At 37.3% G+C, this 9,861-nt stretch overlaps 1 pseudogene; it reads right to left on the bottom strand.

The window, feature by feature from the left end:
• Nucleotides 1-891: 891 nt before the first annotated feature.
• LOC148766853 (uncharacterized) lies at nucleotides 892-2,805 on the bottom strand (annotated as a pseudogene).
• Between the last annotated feature and the right edge of the window lie 7,056 nt (nucleotides 2,806-9,861).

The raw sequence follows: 9,861 nt of genomic DNA, 5'->3' as shown, positions 1-9,861 counted from the left end.
ATTCAATTCTTGTTGATCGACGTTGTCGATAAATGAATCTTGATTTCTTTGAATAGTTTGTTCATCATTTGTGAGCGGGGAATTTGTAGCCTTATGTAAATCTGCACAAATAAGGGAATTATAACAATATTTATTCTTAGGAATATAATTATCCATACCGAATGAGTTTAGCCACATATTTTGATCAATTGAGTCCCTTGAGTTGATTCACTCATCGAAAGAAGGAAACTCACTCACCACCAACTCGGATGATATAGGGGTTTGACGTGCTGGTCTATATGGGAAAATTTCTTCATTTAAAACAACATGCCGTGAGATCAAGGTTGTGAAAAGCGATAATCAGGTCGGAGGCGGTTAGGCTCTGACTCACGATTAATTGGTACGGTGGTCATTACTCGGTAATAAATCGATTTTTAAAATTTAATATAATATATTTCTAAATATTATTTATAAATACTCAAAAAATATATAAAAAGATAGTTAAATATAGTTATATCTCCATAATGTATATATCCTAATAACATAATAAAAATTTAATAATAATAAGATCATAATACATAAATATCCTTATAAATTATAAATAAAAAGGCAACTTTTTTGAATTTAAATTTATTCTTCATCATTCTTGGCGTACATCACTAGGTTCTTTAACAATAACAGTTAACATAAATAAAATACAACATAAACTCATATTTTTTTTATTAAAATCCCAATTTTTATTTTGAAAAATAAACAATAAAAAAAATAACCGATTTTTAACCGATTTTTGCCATCGAAGTTTGACCTGCCTTAAAGGTTTGACCGCCTCAGACCTCCTCAATCTGTCTCAGACCGTCTAAAACCGTCTCACAGGAAAAAACCATCTTTTCTAACCTTTAAGGCGGGACAGCCTCACCAAAATCGTAAAGGTTTGGGACAGCCTCCACCTCGAAGACCGATTAATCGACCCCCTCGGGCGATTTTTTGAACACTGCGTGAGATGTAGACTTGTTTCATTTTTGGCTCAAGACATCGATACCCTTTATGAATGGGGTTGTACCCAATAAATGCACATGGGTATGTTTTCTTTGTGAACTTAGATCCTCTACGGTGTCGCAATGATGAGAAACATTGACATCCCAACACCCGCAAGCCACTATAATTCGGATGCCGTTTGTAAAGATTGTAATACGAACTTTCATTTTGTAACGTCGAGGATGACATTCTGTTAATCAGATATACCGCACTAGAAAAATATTCAACCCAAAGAGACAATGGCATATTAGCATGAAAAAACATAGTTAGTCCAATTTCTATTATATGGCGATGCTTCCTTTCTGCCACTCCATTTAGTTTCGGAGTTCGTGGACATGATACATGTAGTTCAATTCCACTATTTCGAATATGATCACGAAAAATCTTTGAATTGAATTCTCCTCCACCATCACACTGAAAAATCTTAATGCGCCTATCAAATTGGTTTTCCACTAATTTTTGAAATTTTGAAAAACAATCAAAAAAATTAGATTTTCTTTTTAAAGGGTAAAACCATGTGAATCTTGAATAATCATCGATAAAAACAACATAAAATCGACACCCTTGGTTTGAAGTAAAGGTGCAGGACCCCAAAGATCACAATGTATCTTTTCAACATGATATATTGAGATTTTATTTGATAGCTGAAAAGGTAACTTACAATTTTTTTCCCATTTGGTAACTAGTACATATAGATGATTTAGTCACCCAATCTGTAATATTAATAATTTTATTTTCCTTCAAGATGAAAATGATCTTTGAGTTTGGATGCCCAAGTCGTTGATGCCATAATATTGAAGAAGAACCGCCTTTTCTTATTGCACTTAGAGCCTGTTGAGAGATGTCATCTAGAGCATAGAGATGTCCTCTTTTATGCCCTCTTGCTATTATTCTTTGCTGACGATCCTTAACAACAAAGTCTTTAGCCAAGAATTCAGAAGTAAATTTTTCCACAGATAACAAATTCTTTTTCAAATCACGAACTACAAGAACATCTTTAGCTTCAATTTTCCTTATTATGTATTAATATATACATCACCAGTGTGGGAAATAGGCAAACACTCACCATTTCCAACGTAAATAACATCTTGACCCAAGTAAGGTTTCGGAGAAGAAAGTTTAATTGCACATTTGTCATATGAGAGGTAGTCTCCGAGTCGATATAAAATGATTGGTTATCACTGACGTTCATTGATGTTCATGGCTGCGAGATCTTGAGGCAGGTCTGCAGTTTGATACGAGTAATCAAATCTGTGCCAACAATCAATTGCTTCGTGATTCGGTTTTTGGCAAATCTGACAAATAGTTTTCTCATTTTTGTTTGAAGTAAGAGAGATGTGGTGTGTCGGTTCCATTTGACCATTGCGGTTGTTGTTATTAGATTGTGGACGATTCGCGTAAATATTTTGCCTCTCGAGCTGAGTGTTGTAGAATGTTCGGCTGGAGTAAATCCTCGACCACTCGAATTGAATCGTCCTCCACGGCTTCCTCGACCACGTTCATTGTGACTGTAGAAGTCTTGTTCAGGTTCGAGAAAACATTTTTTCCTCATCTCGTAATGCCCCTAAGGATTGTTCATGCTCTTGAAGTGCCAAAACAAATTGGCTGGATAAAGAGGCTTTGTCAACATAACCAGCCAAAATTTTTCATATTTGGGTCCAAGGCCATTTGCAAATCTGAAAACTTTATCAAGATCACTTACTGACTTTTTGATAGGAGTAAGATTGTTTCATATCCACTTAATTCTTAGAGGTACTCATTTAGGGATCGTGAGCTCTTTTTGATGGCCATGAACATATTTTTCATGTTTCCTTATTTCTCCATCGGAATCGGGAGAAGCTGTTCTTCAAGAGATTTCCAGAGTTGACGAGCCGCTTCTGCATCAAAGTTTGATGATAAAATCTCTTCATTCATGGTTCCACAAAGCCATGAAAGAAGCAGACCATCATTGATGATCCATGCTGCATAAACCGGATTTGGGCTCGTCTTGCCTTCGTTGTTTTTTTGATTTCTTCCGAGATGATAAAATACACCTAAACTGCGAATAAAATAGGTGATTTGAGAATGTCACATAAGATAACTAGTGGTACTTCGTTTATTGAAATAAGACTGGAATAATGATGGACTGATTGGATGGTATGCTGAGGTTCATCGGTTTTTTTTTGCGGAAGATGTGATTTCAAGGCTTGAGTTTGGCTCTGATACTATGAGAAGTTTTGGAGAATAGCATATAAGTGATTTTATTATTATTTTTCTTTTTACTATTTTATGAGTGATACAACTACTATTTATATACAAGGTATTCCACATCTAAAGATATTATAATATACATAAATATTAGTAGTCTAAATTTGCGGCTGTGTCAATAGCATTTTAGTTGCCACTTATTTCTTAATTCTTCTTCCATCTGCCCATAATTATGGGAGGATAACAATCTTTGATTGCTGTGATTTATTTAAGGAGCATGGAAAATATTATTTTCCTCAACAAGCTCTATCTACAAAGGCATACATGTTTTGCATGAAAGTCTCTAAATTGGGATAAACATCGCCAACAAGACGATCGAAAGAGGTAGCATCATCATCAAAAGGAACTAAAATATGAGATGGAATCTTTATGTTATCGTCAAAAATAAAAGGCTCAACACCATTCCCAATTCTAAGCAATAAATCTATAAAATTGGGATCTTCTTTAGTCCGCATACTCTGGCACAGTTGCATACACTATTCTCTAATCGCTCAATATTAATGATTGAAAACGTCCCCACTAATAATGACCCTAAAACAACATATTTATAAGTCTCAAGAGACCCAATATAACAACGAAAATAACCCCTAATTTATCTATATAGAAATAACCAAATAAACTAAAAGTAATCCAAATCAGCCTCTAAATAGCACGAAATAAATTGTTCAATATTAAAATACAAACAATAATAATAATCTTATTTTCCAATTCATGTCTTCTCGGCCGGATGACTAGATGGCTCAAGTCCTTGACCTCGGCTTGTCTGACGACATGCTTCATCAACTCGCTCCAGTTGAGCTCTAGTGGGACCGTACTATGCGTCATTAGTTCTTCCTTTCGGAGCTCGTCTTTCACTAATTTAAGCACGGAGGCTTCAATCCGCGTGGCACGAGCTCGCGTAATTGGTCATCTTGGCACATACAACTCATTCGAATCATCAACTCTTTTATCCAGCTCGCTACTAGCTCGAATACCTAGCTGGTTCATATCAATAAATCAATAGAATCATTCCAATATCATAACTAGAAATGTAGCATGTAAACATGGTGTATGTGTTTCGATGTAGTAGCTGGTATGTTGTGATGAATACATATATAGTACGAGTGTGTGTTATGTCAGTTATGTTTGACTAATCTTAGAGTACACTTGTGTAACTGGCATGTTTATAAAAGGGTCTTACACCAGTTTATTTCATAAGCTTTAAATTGCACTGCATTTTGTATTTGAAAGGAAAATGAATAGGTACTCTCAAATTTTATTGCTCGTTTATACAGTCGTTTATTATGACGTTTATTGAGGGCGTTACAAGAAATCTTTAAGTGGTTCTGTATTATCGAGTAGAGAGTTCTATGGTGTATTTGTGCACCATTAAACTTTTGGACCTATATCTCACCATGGCATCGCTAGAGGACCAACTGTGTCCTGACTTGTCCTTGAGTCTGGTCGAAAACCGCTCTAAGGGCCAATGTTCGCACAATCCAAAATGTAGTGTAAAGTCTGTGCATTGTACTAGGGGATTCGAGCACTTCATTAGTCATGGATGTCCTGTGTGTTCTGATGGTTTATAATCCATGGAGCATCTACCTAGAGTTGATAATGGGGTGATTAGGGAAATGAGTTTCTCTAAGTTTCATACTAACGGGTTATATTACCTAGAACATTCGCATTGTTATTGGACAATGATAGAGGTCTTGGTGGACCAGTGCCTCTAGTTCAATCGGGACATATGCGTCGGAGGGATTGTATTATATGCTAATTATATCACACTGTTCTTGTAGGCTATTCATTTTTATCAAGGGAATCATGATGTGTAGTTGCTAGACGCCAATCTTGATTCGTTGGACATTCACTGATTTGATCGGCGTTTAAGTTAAGATGAGTTTTATCTTGATTGGGACACTAGGGACGAGTGCGTTTAAAGACAATGTGTTTTTTGAATCACAAAGAGTTGTGAGCCCACGTCTAATTTATACCTGAACCATAGGGGGTCACACTTCTCGTGTGCTAGAGATCCATGAATACAATGAGCTAAGACCAAATCGTTAATCATTGTATAATCGGAGGTCCACATGATAGGGTCCAAGGTTCGTAATTGTTGATTATAGATTTGAATAAATAGAGATAAATATATTTTAGGAAATTTAGTGAACTTTCTTAATTGGCATAGTTTCCCGATTTGGCACGTGCAATGAATTGGAAAGTTCTAATTTTGGAAATTAGAAAATATCAATAGACAATCGTACTGATGAGAATTTAATGCTCGTCACAAATATGTAATTGTTATACTTATCTAAGCGATCGTTTGTTAGAAACAAAGCGAGTGAGGGCATGGGCCTAACAGCTTAATGGACCAAGTCCATGACATAAGGCCATTAGGGTTGAGAACCTTAGTAACAATACAACTTAAAGATGAGCTAAAATGAGATTTTCAACTCTCTTAAGCCCTAGTCGTCTGCCGCTCTCCCTTGGTTGTTGCCCCGCAATCATGCTACTGCGCCGCCGACCCTCCCCTTTTTTTCTCTTGTTTTTCCTTTTGTTATACTCTAGCCTCTATGTATCAAGTGTTGTAAAAGAGGTGGATGGAATCATATAAGGTGGAAATCTAATTGGTGGAGAAGAAAAACGTGCAATCGTCGTCTTCCCAGGCTGCACACACTATCACTGTTACTCTTGTTCTTGTTGTCCACGTGCAGCACCTAGGTCCAATTCTCTTCGGTGATCGTTCAATTCCATTCTTGAATCTCACGCTTCAAGGGTAAGAATCGAAACTCTTCGCAAACATCAATTTATAATATGATTACGTGATTTGTTGTTCGTGAAATAAATGATTCCATTGATTAGATGACCTCATTGTATAATTAGTTTCGATTCATTAATAGTAATTTAATTTTGAATTAAATCATATAAATAGGCATGCTTGTTATATGGAAGCGATAACGTACGAAATTAATCATTACGTGCGTATATGTATGATACAGTGTTTTCATTTTCTTATAAAAACAAATTGTTTCCATTGCGTAAACGTGTATCGATTTCCATCCAATGCTTCTTCATCAATTGCATCTGCAACACCTTATTTTACCAGCAGAGCCTTGATTCTCCTAAAGTCATCATCTCCATTGAATTCCTCAAGATCAAATTTTGCAGAGCTCATACTTGTGACTGTATGCAGTAGCTCCTCCAATCTGATTCGATTAGAACCTTTATAGTCAAGATCTGAGATGATCTTCGTCTCCCATCATTGATTTGATTATTCCAGAACACCAACTCTTTAAAATTTTATGTTCACCGTTACAATTGTTGTGAAATTGAGTTGTAGAAGAGTAAAACAAACAAAATTGCACACACGCAGAAACAAAAGATTTGCACATGCAGAGAACACACGTGTAATGTGGTTCGGATTAGGATAGCCCTATATCCACGTGGCAACAATAACTGGATTTTCATTCAAGGATGAAAGCGATGGATCTTACACCACACGATACACAGACTAAAGCTCTCAGAAAACCCTAACAATGGGAACTATGGTTTTTAGGCTTATTATGTTCTCTCTGTTGGCACAGCGGAAGATCGATAAAATGGATTTGCCCTTTGATATGGAAGAATATTGATGATAAAGAAGACAAAGAAGATGAACAAACAAGAATGGATTTTTTAGGGGACAATTGAGCTGCTGCTCTTTAATTTGTTTTTCTTGATATTCCAAATACTAGTACATGGAGTATTTAAAAGAAGATAAGTCTCCAGAGAATTCTCCACATTAATGATGGAAGATGAAACGTGCTATTCTAGATAAATCTAAAATATTCATTTTTAAGATTACAAATTAACTTTTAACACCCTTGCTTAATTTGTAATCTTCAACTGAGCCTTGTGCTTCTCCAATTTCTCCAAACTCACGGCTTTTGTTAAGATATCAGCTGGTTGGTCACTTGTGCCAATGAACTCCATACGTACTTCTTCGTTGCTAACCAAGTCTCTTATATAATGGTGTCGTAGTTCAATATGCTTGGAACGAGCATGAAAAACTGGATTTTTGGCCATTGATATAGCAGATTTATTGTCGCAAAAGATCACCGTGGCCTCCTTTTGCTTAAGTTGTAAATCGGCAAGAAGTCTTCTTAACCAAACCGCCTCACAAGCCGCATCAACCGCTGAAATGTATTCCGCTTCGGATGATGAAAGAGCAACTGTTTGTTGCTTTCTTGAGCTCCATGAAATCACGTTTGAGCCAAGGCAAAAGATATACCCCGAAGTGCTTTTGCGATCATCTAGAGCGCCCGCCCAATCGCTATCCGTGTAGCCAATTAAATTGCATTCTTTCTCCTTCTTAAACAAGATACCTTGCTGCTTAGTTCATTGGAGATACCGAAGTATCTGTTTCGCTGCTGCATAATGATTTGAACTTGGATCGTTCATGAATCTAGACACAACACTTACCGGAAAAGCAATATCAGGCCTTGTGTGTGTAAGATAAATGAGTGATCCAACTAAACTTCTGAAAAGAGTAGCATCCGCCTTTTCCGAACCATCAAGTTGTTGTAGCTTTTCATTCATAACCATAGGCGTAGCTACTGGTTTGCATTTTGCCATATGAAACCTTTTCAACAAATCTTCGACATATTTTTCTTGCGAAAGAAAAATTTGTCCCTTGCTTTGCTTAACTTGGATTCCCAAAAAATACTTCATCATTCCCAAATCCGTCATCTCAAATTCGCTCATCATGTTTTTCTTAAATACTTGCACCATATTTTCATTAGATCCAAAATATATCAAATCATCAACATAAAGACAAATAACAAGGAAATCCATACCTTCTTTTTTCACATAAAGCGAAGGTTCATTTGGGCTCTTTTGAAAACCGGCTTGACAAAAGTATCCGTCGATTTTGCTATTCCACGCTCGTGGAGCCTGCTTCAGCCCGTATAATGCTTTTCGAAGGCGATAAGCTTTGTCTTCCTTCCCTTTTACGGCGAATCCTTGTGGTTGTTCGACGTAAACCTCTTCTTGCAATTCTCCATTCAAGAAGGCTGATTTGACGTCAAGCTGGTACACTTGTAATTCAAAGTGCGATGCAATTGCAAGAGCAGTCCTTACTGTCTCCATTCGAGCCACCGGAGCAAAAGTCTCATTGAAATCGAGACCGGGCTGTTGAGAGTACCCTTTGGCCACCAACCGCGCCTTATGCTTTTGTACGGAGCCATCTTCATTGTACTTGGTCTTGAAGATCCATTTCAAACCAATGACATCTTTGTTGCTCGGCAAGTCTACGAGCTCCCACGTTTTATTCTTTTCAATAACACTCATTTCTTCACCCATTGCTTTAATCCAAACATTTTCCCTTGCTGCCTCTTCAAAGCTTTGTGGCTCGCAACTGAAAAAAGCAATGTCACAAGAATCATAAATATCCTTTAACAATCAAATTTTTCTCACCTCATTTTCTGAGTCTGAGCCTTCCTCGATTATTTGACTAGGGCCTGATTCCCTTTGAGGAGTTCTTGGTGAATCTGGAGTTGCATTTTCTTGTAAATTTTGCGGAGAAGAATCAGCACCTTGAGTTGATAATGGTTCCACAAAATCAGAATTTTCAGCTCGTTGTTGATTTGATTCAACATTCCACTCCCAGGTTGCACTTTCGTCAAAGATAACATCTCTCGAAACCACAAGTTGATTCGAATCGGGATTTAGAAGTCTGTATCCCTTCGACTCATCACTATAGCCAATAAACAGATACTTCCTTCCCTTCTTGTCGAACTTTTCTCGATGTACAGCTGGTATATGGGCATAGGCGATGCTGCCAAAAATTCTCAAGTTATCAACAACTGGTTTTCTTTTGTTCCAGGCTTCAAACGGAGTGCGGTTTCGAACGGCTTTTGTCGGAGACCTGTTCAAGATATAAACGGCAGTGTTGACAGCCTCTGCCCATAAATTATTTGGTAGGCCTTTGAATGTTAACATGCTCCTCGCCATCTCGACAACCGTACGATTTTTCCGTTCGGCCACTCCATTTTGCTGCGGGCTACGACTTACAGTGAGCTGCCTCGTAATGCCATTTTCTTTGCAATGGTTCATAAACGGAGAATAAATAAATTCTCCCCCACGATCAGTCCGGAGAGTCTTCATTTGATGTCCACTTTGCCTCTCTGCCATTGCTTTGAAGTGGAGGAAAACCGAAAAAGCTTCCGATTTTTCTTGCAAAAAATACACCCACATCATTCTACTAAAATCATCAATAAAAAGAATGAAATACCTTTTTTGGTTGAAAGTTGGGGTGCGAACAGGACCACAGATATCCGAGTGAACCAATTCGAGAGGAGCTTTAGCACGCCAAGAGGTTTTCGGAAAAGGTAACCGGTGTATTTTTCCAAATACGCAGCCTTCACATACTTTCTCTTCTCCTTTGATATCCGGGAGCCCAATAACCATTTTCTTTTGCTTCAAAATATGCAGCCCTTTCATATTCAAATGTCCGTATCTCAAATGCCAAAGATAAGAATCACGAACTTGTTCGGTTTTCAACGCAAATTCAGGATTAGATGGCATTATGAGAGGAAAGACTTTATTTTCAGTCATATAGACTTCGGCCACAATCATATTCTT

Source organism: Erythranthe guttata, chromosome 11 (assembly GCF_056151865.1).
Source record: "Erythranthe guttata isolate IM_541 chromosome 11, IM_541, whole genome shotgun sequence".
Taxonomy (NCBI): Eukaryota; Viridiplantae; Streptophyta; class Magnoliopsida; order Lamiales; family Phrymaceae; genus Erythranthe; species Erythranthe guttata.
Note: the sequence above shows the minus strand (reverse complement) of the source record. Positions and strands in the feature narration are given on the sequence as shown.